Source organism: Pyxicephalus adspersus, chromosome 6 (assembly GCF_032062135.1).
Source record: "Pyxicephalus adspersus chromosome 6, UCB_Pads_2.0, whole genome shotgun sequence".
Taxonomy (NCBI): Eukaryota; Metazoa; Chordata; class Amphibia; order Anura; family Pyxicephalidae; genus Pyxicephalus; species Pyxicephalus adspersus.
Window position 1 is genome coordinate 14,625,179 of NC_092863.1, and position 17,916 is coordinate 14,643,094.

At 40.9% G+C, this 17,916-nt stretch overlaps 1 protein-coding gene across 1 annotated transcript in view; it reads right to left on the reverse strand.

Annotated features, from left to right (window-relative positions):
- Positions 1 to 15,824, reverse strand: part of HDAC5 (histone deacetylase 5) — a 62,101-nt gene extending 46,277 nt beyond the window's left edge. Inside the window, exon 1 of the mRNA XM_072414702.1 lies at positions 15,478 to 15,824. The gene's annotated coding sequence lies outside the window, so the exon portion shown is untranslated. The remainder of the gene's footprint in view (positions 1 to 15,477) is intronic.
- Between the last annotated feature and the right edge of the window lie 2,092 nt (positions 15,825 to 17,916).

Consider the following 17,916-nt stretch of genomic DNA (forward strand, 5'->3'; position numbering starts at 1 on the left):
GTATGTAATGGGGTCCTATTCTCCGGTATGTAATGGGGTCCTATTAGCCAGTATGTAATGGGGTCCTATTCGCCAGTATGTAATGGGGTCCTATTCGCCAGTATGTAATGGGGTCCTATTCGCCAGTATGTAATGGGGTATACACTTAAAGTATCAGTGTGTAATGGGGTCCTGTCTCCAGAATTTCAATATGTAATGGGGGGTCCACAATTACAGAGTGAAATTGGGGTCTCTACCCAGATAGTCAATTTGTAATGAGGTCCTATCTCTAATGAGTGTAATTTTGTGTAACTTGTATAATCAGAATGGTAATATTTATTGGGGATATATAACCCTTGAGTGTCCCTGTGTAATGTGGTTCATATCTCCAGAGTGTCAATGATAATAGTTGTGTGTAATGGGGGTCCATACACAGAGTGTAGTTGGGTCCAAAATCTAAAATGAGTAATGGCGTCCTAATTTTAGAGCTGAGTGTGTAACGGTGTAATGAGTGTCAGTGTATATTAGGGGTCTATCCCCACAGCATCAGTGTACTGTGAGATTGTTTGGGTGCAGGGACTGCATCCCTAAGTAATCTACTATTTTATGCCTGTTATGTGAAAAATGTTCTCAGTGCAAACCTGTTCTGTAAAAAGAAAGCCTCACAGTCCCTTTGTCTACCTCTGCAATGTCATTTTAAATTGGGGTTTGTCCTTAGAGTATCATTACTTGCTACATAAGGTCTGTCCCCAGACTATCAGTGCCAATTAGGGACCCTCTCCAGACCTACAGTTCTAAATAGGGTCTATCCTCAATATCAGCATGAAATAAAATTGTAAGCAGGGTCTGTGCCCAGAGCTTCATTGCGGTACACAATGAACAAAGGACAGCAGGGGGGCAAGCATGAATGTGGCAGAACACATTTCCCTGACTGTGACATACGCAGGACGAGGGAGGCGATGATGTATTATCGCCAGTCGCTGCTACACGGCCATACCCGCGTCACCAGTGCATATAAATAGACGTACACTCATTTGTGAGCTCTCGCATTGCTCTGTGCTACTGGCTCTGCTGGCATTTTCAAAGTTCATGGTTTTAGATAAGAGAATGCGAAAACACAAATATCCGAATGCTTTTCTCCTAAAAAGATCTGACATACCCCAAAGTGTCTATTGCTGGTGTAATACATTTACTGCTAAATCCAGGCAGAAACAAACACATTTAATGTCATTCTTTATTCTTTTAAAAAAAAAAAGGTAATTTGTCTTTACATACTATTAGGTACCTGAATCTTCCTTGATATCATCCTGTGCATAACATCTCAGAAGCTGAGAGGCAGACTAGGAACCAATCAGGATGTATGCACATGTGCTAGCATGGACCATGCTAACAAGGAAGAGAGAGCAGAGAGATTACTTATTAGTGCTCTGCTGCTCCTTCACTGTCTAATCAGCAGGCTATAGGTGGGAAATGACACCAGTGTTTTATTTAAAATTATGTGAGAAAGTGCGGTTATACTTTGTGCAGTGCAGTGCGTGGATCACCAAAGAGACTAAACAGAATTTCAGATCCTTTTGTAGTATATATATGAACTATATATATATATATATATATATATATATATGTATGTGTGTGTGTGTATTTATAGCTGTGGATCCAAATGTTTGTCTGGACCTCAGCTATAATTTTAAGGTGATTTAAACCTTTATGTAATGTCAGGGTACCAATTATAACACCCTATATCTAGTAAGTTGACCACCTCTGCACTTTATTTTTGGGAGGCTCCACCTAAGTCTTTTCTTTTTTTCCTATTCTGCTGTTATACCAGTATAATGTTACTACTACTATACAACACCCTACCAAAATCCCAGATTCAGAATTCATATTAAAAAAAAATGCATGCAATACTAAAACCCAAACTTTCTCGTGCCCTGAGCTAATTAAATATGAAATCTTTGCGTGTCATTGCAAAGCCTTAAGACCTCCTGGATTACTTTTTGTTTAATAATTCTTTATAATGAATTAGTGAATAAAAGGTTAGGTTCGTCATCATTTAATGAAGTTATTTGACAGCCAGCACAGTTTCTCTTCTTCTTTGTAATAGTGTTGCTTAGTGCAGGCAAGCAAGAAAGAAAGACAGAAATTCCCCCACTCCCCCACTTCATCAGCATAGGATGCTCCTTGGAGGATGGTGTTGAACCCGTTCATGTTTAGATCAGAAAATTCCACAGACCACCAACGTAGGGAAACAGTACATAATATGTCTTTTTTTCTTTTCTCAACGTTATTATAAGTATGTGTTTCTTTTCATTATTTGTACTGAAAAAAATCCCAAAGTGTCAAATACAATAAGTAGCAGAATTTGGGGAGCACATTCTTAAATGTATACATGATTTGATGGTCTGCCTATTTCACGTACCCTACAAGCCCAACTAAGATGAAAGAGAATGTGTAATACTGATCATGTGCATTTGTCTGAGCATGACTGTAGGATAATGTGTAGGACTGCTCATGCTCATTCACCCAAGCATGGTGCATCAGTGCACTAAGGTTTCTATATTTCTGCACATGCCACAAGCTGGTGAACACATGTAAGCACACCCTCACCAACCACACTGGCACCATCCAGGCTATTTAAATGCCTCCACTTCATTCCTCCATTGCTGAGTGGTCTTCAGCTTATTCTGTGCTAGAACTCACCTGTGACCTTGGTGTATTCATTGAGAATTGGATTTGGCTTTTGACCTGCTTTTGGTTTTGTTGCTTTGACTCCGACCCTTGCTTGTTCCTTGACCCTGCTGTTACTCATCACTTTGTTCTGTACCTGCCAGCATTTTACTCACCTGTCTTATCACTTCACTTCTGTCCTTCCATTTTGTATCTCGCATGCTGACTCCAGCTGTTTTTCCTGATCGCTGATCTGCATTTCTTTTTTGTGAGCAAGTTGACCTTGGCTACCTGTGACTGCACCCCTGCTCCTCTGGTGCTCTTGTGAATCTTTCTCCAAGGTTCAGAAAGACAAGTGGGGCTTCCTTCATTGGCCAACTAAGCCTGCACACTGCACTAATATTCATTTCCCATCCTTTCTTATATGACTATGTGATAAAAAAAATATGCTAAGTACTCCATATTCTTCATTCCTTCCTGTATATTATATCTCCATTTACTGCTCATGCTAATGTACCATAAGCTGTAGATATAGTAATCTTCACCAGGGGTTCCCAGAAACCTGTTATTTGAGTATTCCCGTATTCTATAATTTCCCGAGCACTGAGAATTAAATTGCCCTGTATGCTAGGTAATACAGAGAGAGATCAGGATCATTCAAGAGGAGCGCATTCTGGTGCCAGCCTTGTTTTATGTCCATATTCTATTCTATATTTATGTGTAAAGAATTTGTAGTATTTCATTTTTTTGGTGGCATTTTGTAGCTGGATTTTAAGGTCCTGCAATACTTAAATACAATGTATTCAGCTACAAATTAGCTGCTGTACTGGATAACATGAGTGGCTATTGATGCTGACCACTCTGCAACTAGCTCTAGAGAATTAGTCGCTCAGCAACAGAGCAACGATTCACTGGAAATGATGTGACATGGACCCTTCATTGTTATTTTATTAAAAGCAATTTTGTAGCCGCTACTATTCGCTTGTGTGATGATCCCTTGAAATAATCTGTCTCTATGCTGCGTGGATCTGATAGCCGAAAGCCTGCCCCACGTTATGTATATCTGATACCTGGGAGACATTATTAAATAAAGAATATATATTACCCACGTTTGTTTAGTAATAAATGACTGTACACATTATATACTATGCATAGGAGTAAATCAAAGAGTCCATTTAAATCAGTAGAAAGCCAGTCTCCTGGTGTATGAATGGTGTAGACGTCATTTGTTCTCTGCATGGCTGCAGTATTGTCTTTGCAGAGGTCCAGCAAATGCTTTGCAAAATCAGCAAAGCTCATGCTCCATGCTCAAGGTCCCTCTGACACAGAAGAATTGTGTTAGACTTCTGCAGAGTGACTACTGCTTTTACACAAGAGAAAAGGGGTGATTTTCTGGCAGAAAAGACTTTTCTTTTTAAGATTTGCTCTTCTTTCATTTCAATGCATCTAAAATGTATTTAGTAGATTTAAACTAAAGGTTTTATTATGGAATGAAAATCTGTCTGGTAATAGATCGACCTAAAGATTTATGATACCGAATGTTTTTCTGCCAGATGAAAGCCCTCAAATCACTTCTCGGTTTATGCTTGGAACTCTGGACATTCCTCTTTTTTCAAATATTTATTTCAACAGCTTTAAGGATTCTCTAACACCATGTAATATTAGAAGACTCAGCATCACAATGGATACTTTCCGGGGCTGGACATTAGCCATGTCAAAAACTGTTTTAAGAAAATGGAAAGATATTTTTGCAGTAGAGATTTGTGACATGTCAGGAATTTTTCTCATTCTCTATGGTAGTTATGTTTAATTATATTTTTCCTAAAGAGTGTGCCTGTGGAGGGAAAAAAGTGCAATACGTACACATTTCCCTATGTTTTGTCTCCCAATAAAAGCTGAAAGTACAAATGATTAACTTCCTGTAGCAAGCTGACAACCGTGCTTCCGAAATCCCAAGTGGTGTTGTCAGGTCAGAGTTCTCTGATAGACAATAAAACATCCTACTTATGTTATGGAGATAATTAGAATGAAAGTGTTCCATAACCCTCCATTGTTCCTGCAGGGAAGAACTTAGGATTTCAGTGCGTTGTCTGCAATATTGTGCAGTATTTTGCAGTTTAATATTTTGCATTAGAGCAACTCATTCTATTGGAATTGCCTCACAGTGCACCTTAATGGGCAAAAAACACACAGAAGAGGGCTATGGCAAGCCTGCTATTGTATTTTAGCATTGGGGTGTTGTTCTAAATGAAAAGAACCACAATGTTCGGTACAAAAAGTGAATGAAAAGAAAGCAGAGCGATAACCTTATTCGTGTTCTCCTGCTCCTCCAGTATTCAGTTAAAAAATGGGGCGTGCAGGTTCAGGTTATTGACAGAAACATGTCAAAGAAAAGTGTGTTGAACTTAGAACCATTATAAAGTTCCTGTTCTGCAAAAGAAAAACCTCCAAAAAATCCATGAGTTTATGGTGCATACATGGGCCTATCCTAATGGAGGAAGTGTGCCAATTTTCAGCATGGAGATTTTAGGTCCATAGACGCAGCAAGATTTAAGAGGCTTTCAGCAATGTCAGCTTCTGATATTGTTGGTCACAATCATGACCTGGTTTTGTCAGATTGGCACATTTCAGCTAAGACAATTGCTGAGACACTAAAAGGAACACATTGGGTTTCTAATTCATGAGCAGTTGGGTGTGCAGATTCTCTCAGCCAAGTGGGTGCCAAAATGTTTGAATGCTGAGAAGAAACAATTTCGCCAAGTTGATTTGGCAGCATTTTGAGTGATCTAGTGATATGTTTTTGGAACAACTCCGCACTGTTGATAAAATATGGTTACACTCAGCCAATGAAATGCAAAAGCCTACAGCCATCGGAAAAAGTTGTGGCCATGCTGCTGAACGTTTTTCTCATTTGGCAGGACAATGCACCTGGTGAACACTTGGAAGAATTTGGGGCCTAAATGCATTGGTCCATCCACCCTACTTACCAATTGTTGCTGCATCTATGTCCAATTTCCAAATATTTTGAAAGTGAGGTAATGTTTGTGTAAAGGCAGCAGCAGGGAAGATTTTTAAAAATGATGTGCCAAGTGTATTGAATTTTGGGGTGAATTTATAGATGGAATGTTTTATGGCTCTGGGCATTGCCTTTAAGGTCAGACCTAAAAGTTTTTAGCACCCCTCATATCTGAAACCTTTCTTTAGCTTTTTGTTTAGAGTTCAGCAATAAAATGGAACTAACCTGTCATACTCACCTGTCTCCGTTCCCTTGCAAGACGCCACCATCTTCTTCAGTCTTATCTTCCTGGAGACAATCTCCGGCAAACGTGATGTGCAAACTCCTGCGCAGACACATAGGAGTTTATTTCCGGCACGTGGAGGGATTGCCGGGAATCCTGGCAACGAAAGCTAAAGCTGCACAAATGGAGCTCTGCTTTTTTTTGACAGATACCCACAGCCAAAGACTGTCGCCTGTCTCTTTTTGCATTATCATGGATTTTAAAAATTTGAGCTTTAGTTCAACTTTAAGGAATACTTTACTACTATGAAGACTTTTTGAACATGTCTGCCATCCATGGTGAACTATATAATCGTAACACACAAAAACAAAAAAAGCCAGATGACAGTAAACACCTCCAATATGGCGCTCTTTAGCGGCTCCTGAAACCAAACATAAACGATCTGTACAATCTAATAAAACAAAAGCTGCTTACCATATCAGCCATGAAATCCAAACTTATATGATAATACAAACAAAGCCACGACTACGTATGCCAGAAATTCCTGCCAGCTTCTTTGTGGACAGATCAAGCAAATTCAAACCCCGTAAAGGTAGCTTTACCACAAATTTAAATCAATCTTGGAAACCTATCATTTAACCAGAACACTTGATATGCCTATTGATTGCTTTTAGATTGGACAAACATAGCCATACATTCTAAATTAAAGGTGCAGAATGTGCAGCGAGGAGGAAATTAATATTAGAAGGAATTAGGAGCTCAGATTCAGGGAGGAATTACCTGAAATATATTTATTTTTCCCCTACGTTGATGTGTTCAAGAGGGACTCTGATCACAATATGCATATAGTACATAAACGTTCCATATTCTGAACCTGGTGCAAAATTGAAGGTGACAAACTCCCTTTAATTAGATTAAAGAGTTAGTTTTATCATAGAGGGGAGAAGCACAATGAAATTTTAAGTTGTGAAATGCCAATAAGCCCCAACAATGAGCCCGTATAGAAAATTCAATGCCTTGATTTGTGCTGCTCCCAAGCAAATCTATTCCTAAAAACTAAAAGTAAAGTGAGGTGAAGCTTGTCTGTTTAAATTACACCTTTCTTACTGCACAATGTCTGTACATTATTTTCAGGGCAAATTAGAAAAAAGCTTTTTTTTTTTAATAATACACCGAAGGGAACATAACACGATGAACAGAGAGGCAAATAATTGTACCTTTCACAGCCTGCATGCGTCAAAGTAAATGGATGACTGACAGCTATTGGTTAACATGACTGGTAAGGGTCACCAGGTACTCGTGGCAAAATAACTTCTGTTCCATTAAATTAAGCTTCATACATGCAAAGAACAAAGGGAAATATATACAAATCCTGGTATATAAAGGGGGTTTCCACCTTCATCTCTTTATCAACCAGTACATACCTAAGTATTTCTCCATATCATTGCAGGGGTGATTGGTCACACCTTCCTAAATACTTGAAAATACTGTCTACTGTGCAGGATTATTTGCCCCCTCTCCAAGGCAAGAAAAGTGAAATGAGAGAGAAAGGGAGGGAGGAGTGAGGGTGGAGTGAGAAAGAAAGTTAAAGGGGGGAGAGAAAGGGAGGGAATGAGAAAGAAAGTTAAAGGGGGGAGAGAAAGGGAGGGAATGAGAAAGAAAGTTAAAGGGGGAGAGAAAGGGAGGGAATGAGAAAGAAAGTTAAAGGGGGGAGAGAAAGGGAGGGAATGAGAAAGAAAGTTAAAAGGGGGAGAGAAAGGGAGGGAGGGTGGTGAGAGATGAGGGAGTGAGAGTCCAAAATGTGAAAAAACACACAAGTAACCTAAAACCTTTAGTTGCCCCTTCAATTCACCAGTCTGGTGGCAGGCAGGTAAAGTACAGGTGGGATGAGGCACCTTAAGGCAGCAGTTTTACTTAATATTTAATTTTAACAAGGTTAAAGCAAAGCAGACGTACTGACGAGTGATATTCTCCATCGCACAACCTTCCCTGAGAGAAATATGAACACACAGCACACAATTGGTATTTTTAGAAGGAATAGTTGGCATTGCTGGTCCCCATGGTTGCTCAGTATAGTTGCCTCCAGTCTTTAGTATATCAGCCATTATAATTCACATTCCTGAAGTGGGCCAGTCCAGTAATCAGATTTGGCTTTATATAGCCCAATGGTCTATAACCAGTTGCTGAACTACAAACCTCATCATACTTTACCATTTAAAAAAACATAGGATCAGCCATTGTGCAATACACGCTGGGACTTGTCATTCCTCAGAACCAAGATTTGTTTTTTTAATAATGCTATGATCTCTTCTTCAGCTCAATGTGTGATTTTGGAACATTTCTGCCCAGCCTGCCAGGGACAGTGTAGACAGCTTTTAAAATTATATACAACAAATAAATGCTATTTACAGAGTTTGCCTGTCCTCATGTAAATCCTCTTACATTTCATAGCCAATAACTATCAGCATTCGGATGTCCTGCTCAATGACTCCACCACTTGGTGACAATTGGTACTGTGGGAGGTTTCACCCACTTAAGCATCTTCCTTCTATTTATAATTATTATTATTATTATTATTATTAAACAGGATTTATATAGCGCCAACATATTACGCAGCGCTGTACATTAAATAGGGATGTTCTAATACCCCTAAAATACCATCTGCAAGATAGTCTATTGGACAGATTTATAAAAAGCAATCCCCGGGATCACCAGAAAAGTGCTGTTACTTTTACTCAAATAACGGTACTCTTCAGATCACCCAATTCATAAAAGTGGTGATCAGCTGACACCACCTACCTTTATAAATGTTCACCATGAACTGGTGATCATAGCATTTACCGGTGCTTGTACCACGGCCAATACAGATCAGATCACCACTATATGAGGACCTATAAAAGTGGTGATCCCCAAAGGATATAGTGACAATTTTTGTTGCGATTGCCACTTTTTGAAAAGTCAGGTACAAGGCAACAAAACAGAGAATAGGTTGTGTATGCCAGTTACTCCGTTCATGTAAATGGAGATTGTGATCCAATTTTTAGCAAACTCTGCAGGCATCATTACTTGGAAGCCAGAACCCCAAGCGACATCTGGAGGAACCCCAGAGTTCCACAGAACCTCAGTTGAGAATGGTTAGAATTCAGGCATATAATCTACAACACAAAGGGTCAGCACAGGTCCATTACTTCATCCACAGGACCACCAGGGCAACATCTGAAACCTTCCACATTCCCACCCCAATGTTGTTACCATACACAACCAAACACCTTTTCTAAACACATTTCCTCTAACCCTAATGACATCAAACGTCATACCTATTCTGTAACCATGGTGCTTTTATCATCTTTCTATCATCCGTAGACCTCAGATTATTATCAACGGCACCTAGATGGTAACCCTATTAACATCATATATGTGCTGTAACCATAGTGATAGCATCGTACCAGCATATCCTGCATGTAAGGTTGCCACCTTTTCTAGGAAAACTCATTCGGGCCTTGTTGTCCTATTTTCTATGAATTACATTGACAATTAAACCCATTTCTACCCACGGGGCCAGTAAGCTTATCCTAGCGTCTCTACATGTAAAATTACAGTATGGTATGGTATAGTATGCTATGGTATCATATAGTATTGTATGGTATGGTATGGTACAGTATCATATGGTATTGTATGGTATGGCATGGTATAGTTTGGTATGGTATTATATGATATCACATAATATGGTATAGTATGGTATGCTCTGGTATGGTATCATATGATATGGTATGATATCATATGGTATGGTATAGTATGGTATGGTATCATATGGTATGGTATGGTATGGTCTGGTATGGTATCATATGATATGGTATGATATCATATGGTATGGTATAGTATGGTATGGTATGGTATGGTATGGTATAATCAATTCATCTCCAATAACCCAACTGACATCAATAATACCAAGACATCATTCCATCATTACTATATCACTCATACATTTCACATAAATATATTCACATCATCTAAACCAGTCTTTCTTGACCTTTTAAACTTGAGGGCATTCGTTACCTGAATGATATCACCTCTGCATTTCCTGCAATGATGACATTATCCATATGATCACTGTAACCTTGAAGGTGGAGCCCATGTATTTCTTGAACCCCCCAATAACATCTTCCATACCTCTCTTATAACCTTAAAGCTTAATTGCATCTCAATTTTATTTAGCTAAATACATTCCAAGAGGTTGATTTTCTAAAAGCAGCTAAGTAGAAACGCCAGTTCACTGTCAGCATGCTGCTTGCTCTCAATGGGTAAAAAGTGGTCCCTCTGCACAGGTCAAGCACATGCAAAGGTCATGCTCCATGCTGATTGGAGGGTTCTTGCTCTGTCTTAGCAGGGAGGATTCTCCGACCTCTACAGAGGGACCACTACTTTCACACAATAGCCCTGATTTATTAAAGCTCTCCAAGGCTGGAGAGGATATACTTTAATCAGTGAAGATGGGTGATCTAGCAAACTTGGAATAAATGTCTACAAAGGCATTTGCTATTTGCTAGCCTAACCAGATCCATTCCAGTTTTGCTGGATTACCCAGCTGCACTGATGAAAGTGTATCCCCACCAGCCTTGGAGAGCTTTAATAAATCAGACCCAATGAGCAAAGATCCCATTGTGGAGCGTGCTATCAGAGGACAAGCTGCAAGACTTTGCACACCTTTTGAATTCACCCATCTGAAATGTTTTAGGTTGATTTGGGCTTTGATGACAACATCTCAAATAACCTTACTGTCATTATACATACCTTAATGTGCTGCGACCCTGAGGACATCACTCGTGTATTTTCTGTAACTATAACGCTCATGCATTTCCCGTAATCCTTGTGACATCACACATGTATGTTCTAAATGACATTCTGCATGCAGCTTCTATAATCCCAATCCTATGACATCACCCATTCATCCGCTGCAATTACAGCAAACTCATGCATTCACCTCCCGTAAGTGACATCATTCATTTCATTCTCTCATGAATAATTTATTTATAGCCATTTCAGTCAGCCTTATGTCTCTCCTGGAGATCCTATGAGTTTCGGGGTTAAATAATAAACGTTAGAGTGGGAAAAGGTTTGTAAAAATATTGTACAGCATCTTGTCCCCCTATTCCCATCTCCATTTTTGGTCTATTGTTCATTTATTAGGATCAAATACGTGTTAAGGCAAAATGGGGTCCTAAATAGGATGGCAGCTCTGCCCCTCTTACCTTATTCCCTAAATTTGCATTGATAAGGATTGCAAAAGACACATTTGGATTCTCTTTACAGCCATGGCCCAATCTGACATTAATTGCCCACACAGAGGGCAATGACCGACTATACCCAACTGCACCATCCACCTGGTTCACAGCGGGCACATGGGCATTCTAGCATTGCAGCCCCCTGGACATTCTCCAGGCCCCGGCATCTGCCTAGGTTGCCTTGGGTATTATTGTATTTTGTGCTATGGCCTATCCACTTCCATCTTTGTCATATGCGCACTGTTCTCTTGGGGTATATATGCCAAATGCCCTGGAAGTAGTCACTTCTACGCCACAAAATACTATTATATCTTGTGTTGCTTCCATTCACTGAATAAATTCAGGTTTGCTGGATCACCCAGGATTTCTCATGATAGTCTATCTTCTCTAGTCTTGGAGAACTTTGATAAATCAGGCTCAATGTGCCAGATTTCTCATCTTCGGGAGGCCATCAGAGGAATCCGGAAAAGAAAGTCGGGGTCTGGAGAGCAATAAGTAAGAGGAGGGCAATACTGGATTCATTGGGATTCAAGGGATGTTTTATTCTTATGAGATGAAAGGTGCACTTTGAACCAGTGGGGTGATTGAATATTGTGCAAACAATAATATTGTGCAGTAACCAATAGCTTTCGCTAGTTTTGTGCTACCAGGTTAATGGTTTTTCTATAAAGGCCGTCTTCACGATGTGCATATGACGATTTCCCATACAAGGTACCCGAGTGTTTTCACACAAAATGTCTGCCAGAACTGTGCAGGTCACAGCTGTACCTTGAGCAGTAAAATAATTCTTCTAAGCAATAACTGACTCTGGAATTTTCCTTAACTAGACATTTGCATATGATTATCACTGCAATACTAACAAGACTATTCATGCAGAAGTATAAATCCCTGAAAAAAAGAACATTGCTGCTGAATTCAACTCCTGTGCAATGCAAGTGCACCTCAGAATGTCATTAAAGATTACCTGTAATACTGAACAAGGCACAACATGGAGCCATCATGCACAAGGTGTAAGAGGGAGTATGGAGGTTGCCGTTGTGGCATGAAAATATTAGCTGCATGGCCCTCATACTGATCCAAGCTTTATTAATCACTCACCACCTACAACAAGAATGCAGATCAGGAATTCTGGCTCTTCTTCCGTCTAGCCTACATGCTTGTTCCAGGTCAGTGATCAGACTCAATAAGTATTTTGGTGAGAGACAACTAGAATTGTAAGAAAGAAGTCAGCAAAGGTACCAAAAGAGACTTCCTTCAAATATAAACTCCAGGCTATGAGCTATACACATGAAATCCACAAGAGAATTGGAAATTCTCCCCATTCAGTCCTGAAATTTACACAGCACGACCCAACAGCACAATTCATTTTAGCAAGGGAGGAGAACTTATCTTGCTGCAGTTACAACTAAACTTACAAGTCTTCTAATCCCCACCATTTTATGGCCAACGTAATGAGACAACCCACGCCAATGAGCTCACCTCTCTCTGCCCTTTAGACTTTTGTGTCGCTCTATCAGCTTGTCTGTCCAGCAGCAGGCTGATATCACATTAACCACACAAAATGAGTAATTATGGAGCTGCATTCATATGTATCCTTTATATCTGCATGGAGCTCAGAAATGGGAAAGCAAGCAAATAGAATACCAATGTACACACAATTCTGACTGTCTATCCCCAATATAAGCCATATGGGTATCCTTGGAAATCAAGTACTTCAAAGAATCTATTTAGACAGTCAAATCACTTGGCGCTTCCTATACCTTACATCTTCTCGAGTCTCCAATTTCGAGATCTCCACCTACGTCCCCCCACTTCTACCTTTTTCCTGCAGCCATGATAATGGTAGCCAACATTGTCTTATGGAGATGATGAAGAGCAAAACCAGGGCAGTATCAGGAAAGTTGAGATGAAAAAAAGTCCAGTGTCTAGAGATTTTGTCCCAGGTGATTCTATGTGATGGTGTCCATCAAAACGTGGAACTTTAGCTTTGGGAAAAATTAAAGGAAATCTCCACCAAACTATAAGATGTGGACCATGTTGTCCATGTTCCTGTAGATTACAAGCACTTCCGAGTCTTCATTTTCTCACACCATATGGTGAATTTTTCAAAACCTTTCTCATTTAGGAAGTGATGCCTACAAATGGGTTATGATTTCCCCCCAGTTCATAAATTCTTCTATCATTTGGGAAACGTGATGCCTACAAAATCCTAAATGTTTGGGTTTGTAAGATAACAGGGAGATCCATGGCAAGAAATTTGAAATACTATTCCATGGGATCTCCCCCTGCAAGTAGTTTGGCTTATAGTAAACTCCCAATTAAAGGTAAAATCTTTTAGATTTAGATTTTACATTGAGGCCTACTGAGGCAATGTATTGGTTGGACCCCTGGGATGACATTAGACCAGGGGTGTCAAACTAAAATACACAGTGGGCCAAAATAAAAACATGGACAAAGTCGGGGGCCAAACTTGAAATTGAAATAGAACCGATACTACAATTACCCAGGTCAATAAAACAGTCCAATGTGGGGCTTAAGGTTATGAGTGGCTGGAACTCCCTCTTCACTGAAATAGCACTGCTACTACAATTCCCTGTGTCTATAAAACAATCCAATGCGGGGCCACGCATAGGCAGAGAGGCCGCTGGTGTATAGAGGCAAGTGTTTCCTGGGAACTGTAGTAGCGGCGCTATTTCAATGCAGCGGTGGGGCAGCTGTAATTCATATTTAGGATTCCTTTGAGAGCCAAAAAAAAGGACGTTGCTGGCCAGATTTGGCCCGTGGGCCAGAGTTTGACATCCCTGCCTTAGATGGAGTCTACAACAGTGTTATTTTCTCCAGAGGTTGCTGGGGGTTCCCTGGGCAGTTTGTACCTCTCAGGTCAGTTAAAGGGACACCAATGATTTTTTATAGGGGTGACATTCTTCCCAGCAATATTGGCCTTCTTACTGACCACCACATTAATGCACTGTGAGCGGTGGATATAATAATTATAGTAGGGGTTCCCTGAAGACCAGAAAATTTCAAGGGTTCCCACACTTTGAAGAGGTTAAGGTTTGTCTACACTCTTACCTAAAAGTCCACATCAAATTACTTAATATCCCAATGTTGTAGTGTAAGCAGCCATTCCTGACCTTCTAAGACCACCACTTGGCTTCAGTACCTTCACTGAACAATCAAGTCAAATCTCAGATCAGCATACTTGTTCCAAGACACCAAATACACAGAACAACCTAAAACACCTCCTGTCCTAGTACTACAGAACACCTCCTCCCTTCATTACATAGACCAGAGGTGTTCTAAATCCCTCAAAGATTTCTGAGAACAATGCAACTGATAAGAGTGCAGCACAGGCAGAATAGGGGAATAGGAAACAATCAAATCACAAGGAAGAATCAACAGGTTGTACTTTTGTATGTTTCACGGACCAAATAGGAGAAGGTGATAGGAAACACTTTAAGGGTTAAAAGAATAATTCATTTTTAGTGATTAATTATAGTATGAGGCAACCAATCACGGTTGTATTACGGGAGTAAGAACTCAATTCACAAAATGGAGCCTATAATTTCATCGTCTATACTTCCACTTTTATTTATATGTCTGATCAGAAACTCATTATGATAGAATAAAAAAAAACTTGGCGTTATTCCAAGCTATATAAATGATATATTCTCCCGAAAACAAGGAGATGTTTCATTGGGTTCATCACCTACAGAACCCAAATTCTCCATGAACCAATCAGACGTGACTTCAGCATCACCCAAACCCCGGTCCGGCTACCCTGCTAAGCCTGTGATTAGGTAAAACTTCCATTATATAATCTGAAACAACCAACTCACACAAGTGAATCTCTGTTCTACAAGTCTGATAAAGAACCGGTTGATACAATAACATCTCGCTTGCCGGTAGTCACGTCTGCTAAGCGCCCTTCTACTTCCATCTGATTGTGAATCTAACATTCATTCCTCTTATTATTATTTATTCCATCAACCCCAAATCTGAAAGCAGGTGACAGCTGTATCGGGTGAAGTTTATGTCCATACCGCGATGATTATCCATCTTCATTCAGTTATAAAGGAATACTAGATACATATACAACAACATAAAACGGCATAAAAAGATATAAAACCTATTTTATGTTCTAGAAGGTTTGGTCGGAATGGGTCCTAAGGAAGTGGCTGACCCTAGTTCCATGAAGACCTCGTCCTCCCTATTTTTGGGGTAATATATATATGTGATGGATGGCTCGGGGACAAGTTTATAAAATATGAGTGTCCCAGGTGATAAAAATACGGCATAACAGGTGTTACCTGAGCGCTTGCTGCTGTCTAGGAGCCCTCTGCGGGAGAGGATGTCTCGAGGTTTTGGTGGCTTCTCTGGCGTCTCTTAGCTGTGCTTCTCTTGCTCAGTACATGGATGTCTCTTCTACTCAGACAAGGCTGTCTCTTCTCTCTCCTCTGATGTCTGTTTTAGGGGAGTGTCCATAGCTAGGGACATCAGGCTGTCATAGAAGAACCTTGGCTGATCTAGCTCTTGGATAGCCCAGCTTCAGTCTGCATCCCTTCCCATCTCTCCCTTTCCTTGCTGTCTCTTCTCAGCTTTTTCTTGCAGTCTCTCCCTTTCGAGCTTGTAGTCTCTCCACCAACAACAACATTCAGTGACGTCACCCCCTGGTCACGTGACTCCCTGAGCCTAAAAATAGCCTGTCACTGGAAGGGCCTGACTTGTAAATGAGGGGCGGGGCCAGAGGGATAAGAAGTCTGCATCCTTTTAAAGGAGCCTCGTCCTCCAGCTGCTGCCGCACGCTGATTTTTTAGGGAGATATGGTTGTCGCTTTAAGATGGATTTTAGGAGGCTTCAACCGCTTGAGACTTGCACAAAGCCCATTGAAGCCTGGCAACCTCTTGTTTAAAGCAACAGCCCACTGACATGGCCGCCAGGACTCCCATTAAATTAATCGAAACATTGCGCTGATCAAAGATCGATTGATAATTTTACGATGTTAAATCGATCTTTTACACAGCCTAAGGATGATTTAGTGGTTAGAGAATCCCATCGGGGTCCAAGCGTTTTTATTAGTGATTGATTCTCCAGCAGCCAATTATGAGCTTCATGCTGATTGGAGAAGAGAACAGAGGGATGAGCTCATCAGTCTGCTGCTTCTCTTTGTCCAATCACAGATTGAGGGACTTGCAAGTGTTACTGAATGACAATCAGATCTCCTGCCCTGCCAGTGTGCTGGTGCATTGCTGTGTAACTCTCAGGACAGGGTGGACAGAAGTACACATGCCTTGGCAAGTGTAAAAAAAGAGCATGTGACCAGTGTGGCGTGTGATAGGCAAATTCCAATTTTATGTTAAAAGTCAGCATCTCTAACCTTTGTCCCTGGGTATAGGGAGGTGCAAAGTGTACGAGGGCCCCGACCATCCTCGGCCACACCCATAGGGACCCCAAGTCAGTTCTGCACAGGGGATCACTGTTGGCATGGTTGGCATGGGAAGGCGTTGGACCTGAGCGAAGAGGTCGCCTGGTATTTGATTGAAAGAGCTCACAATCTGATCAATCCCATTGTATTGCCATCTTACCAAGACGCCCAATCAGATTGTCTAATCTGAAACCTATTCCTGTGATGCATTTCCAAAACCAGAAACATATTTGAGAAAGAATTACCATCACGTTATCAGTCTCAGAAAACATTTTCACCCAAGGATCAAAGCACAAAATATCTGTGACACACAGCGCACAGATCCCTTACTAATCCCCTTAACCAATCACAGATCAGCTTTCATAACCAGCTCACTGTAAACTTCCAAAAGCTGAAAGCTGATTGGCTTCTGTAACTTCTGCTGCGTTTGGCCTTACCATAGCCAGCTCACATTTGTTTTACACGTTAAACATAAATATTCCTCCGGGATGACGCCGGAATTCTTTTTTTAAGCATCCCCCCTCCTTTCTTATACTATTTTCACTCAGTCTTGTCTATCCGAAGGTTCTGGGAACTTGCTGAGTCCGAGAGCCGGTTGCCATGGCAATTCCGCCAGTATTCCTCTCTTCCCATGAAACTCCCAATCCTTCTGGAAAAGGAGGGAATGTGGGAAAGGAGGACGACGCAGGGGTTGTGCCTGCAAGGGGGAAAACAGTCGCAATTTCCAAAAAGCTCTATTTTATATGGACGCTTTTCTCTGGCGGTACAAGGGGTCTGAGAGCGTGGGGATCAAAAAATAAAGGGGCGCGTGGTGTGAATTCATAATTGCACCAACACTCCCCTCCTTCCCCATTACTGCTGGAGCTGAATACAGAGACGCACTGCATGCAGGGATTGCTGCTTCTGCCCCTCTTTATTAAGCGATGGAGGACCGACGACAAATGGGCCGAAATATAGACATCATATACCACACATAATACAGCACGCCAATCCTTTATGGAGCATTACCCTCCTGCCATTGGAGGGCAGAACCAGGCAAGGGGCCCCCGTGGTATGAAATAAAGGAAGGGAGGGATTACCCCTTTATAACCAATGCCCCCTTTTTACTTACTCTCGATAAAAGCCGCATTCATGTCCACCTACCAGCAGGTGGGGTCTCGGCACCCCTCAGACCTGCATTTTGTGTAAATGGGCCCTATATCCTGAAGGGCCCTGGTGTAATTGCACAGTCTGCACAAATGATGAGCATGTCCTTGCTGCCTGCACTGGGATCTTGGTATTTGCCATATCATGAATCTATCTAAATATGAATCCTTTCTCTGTG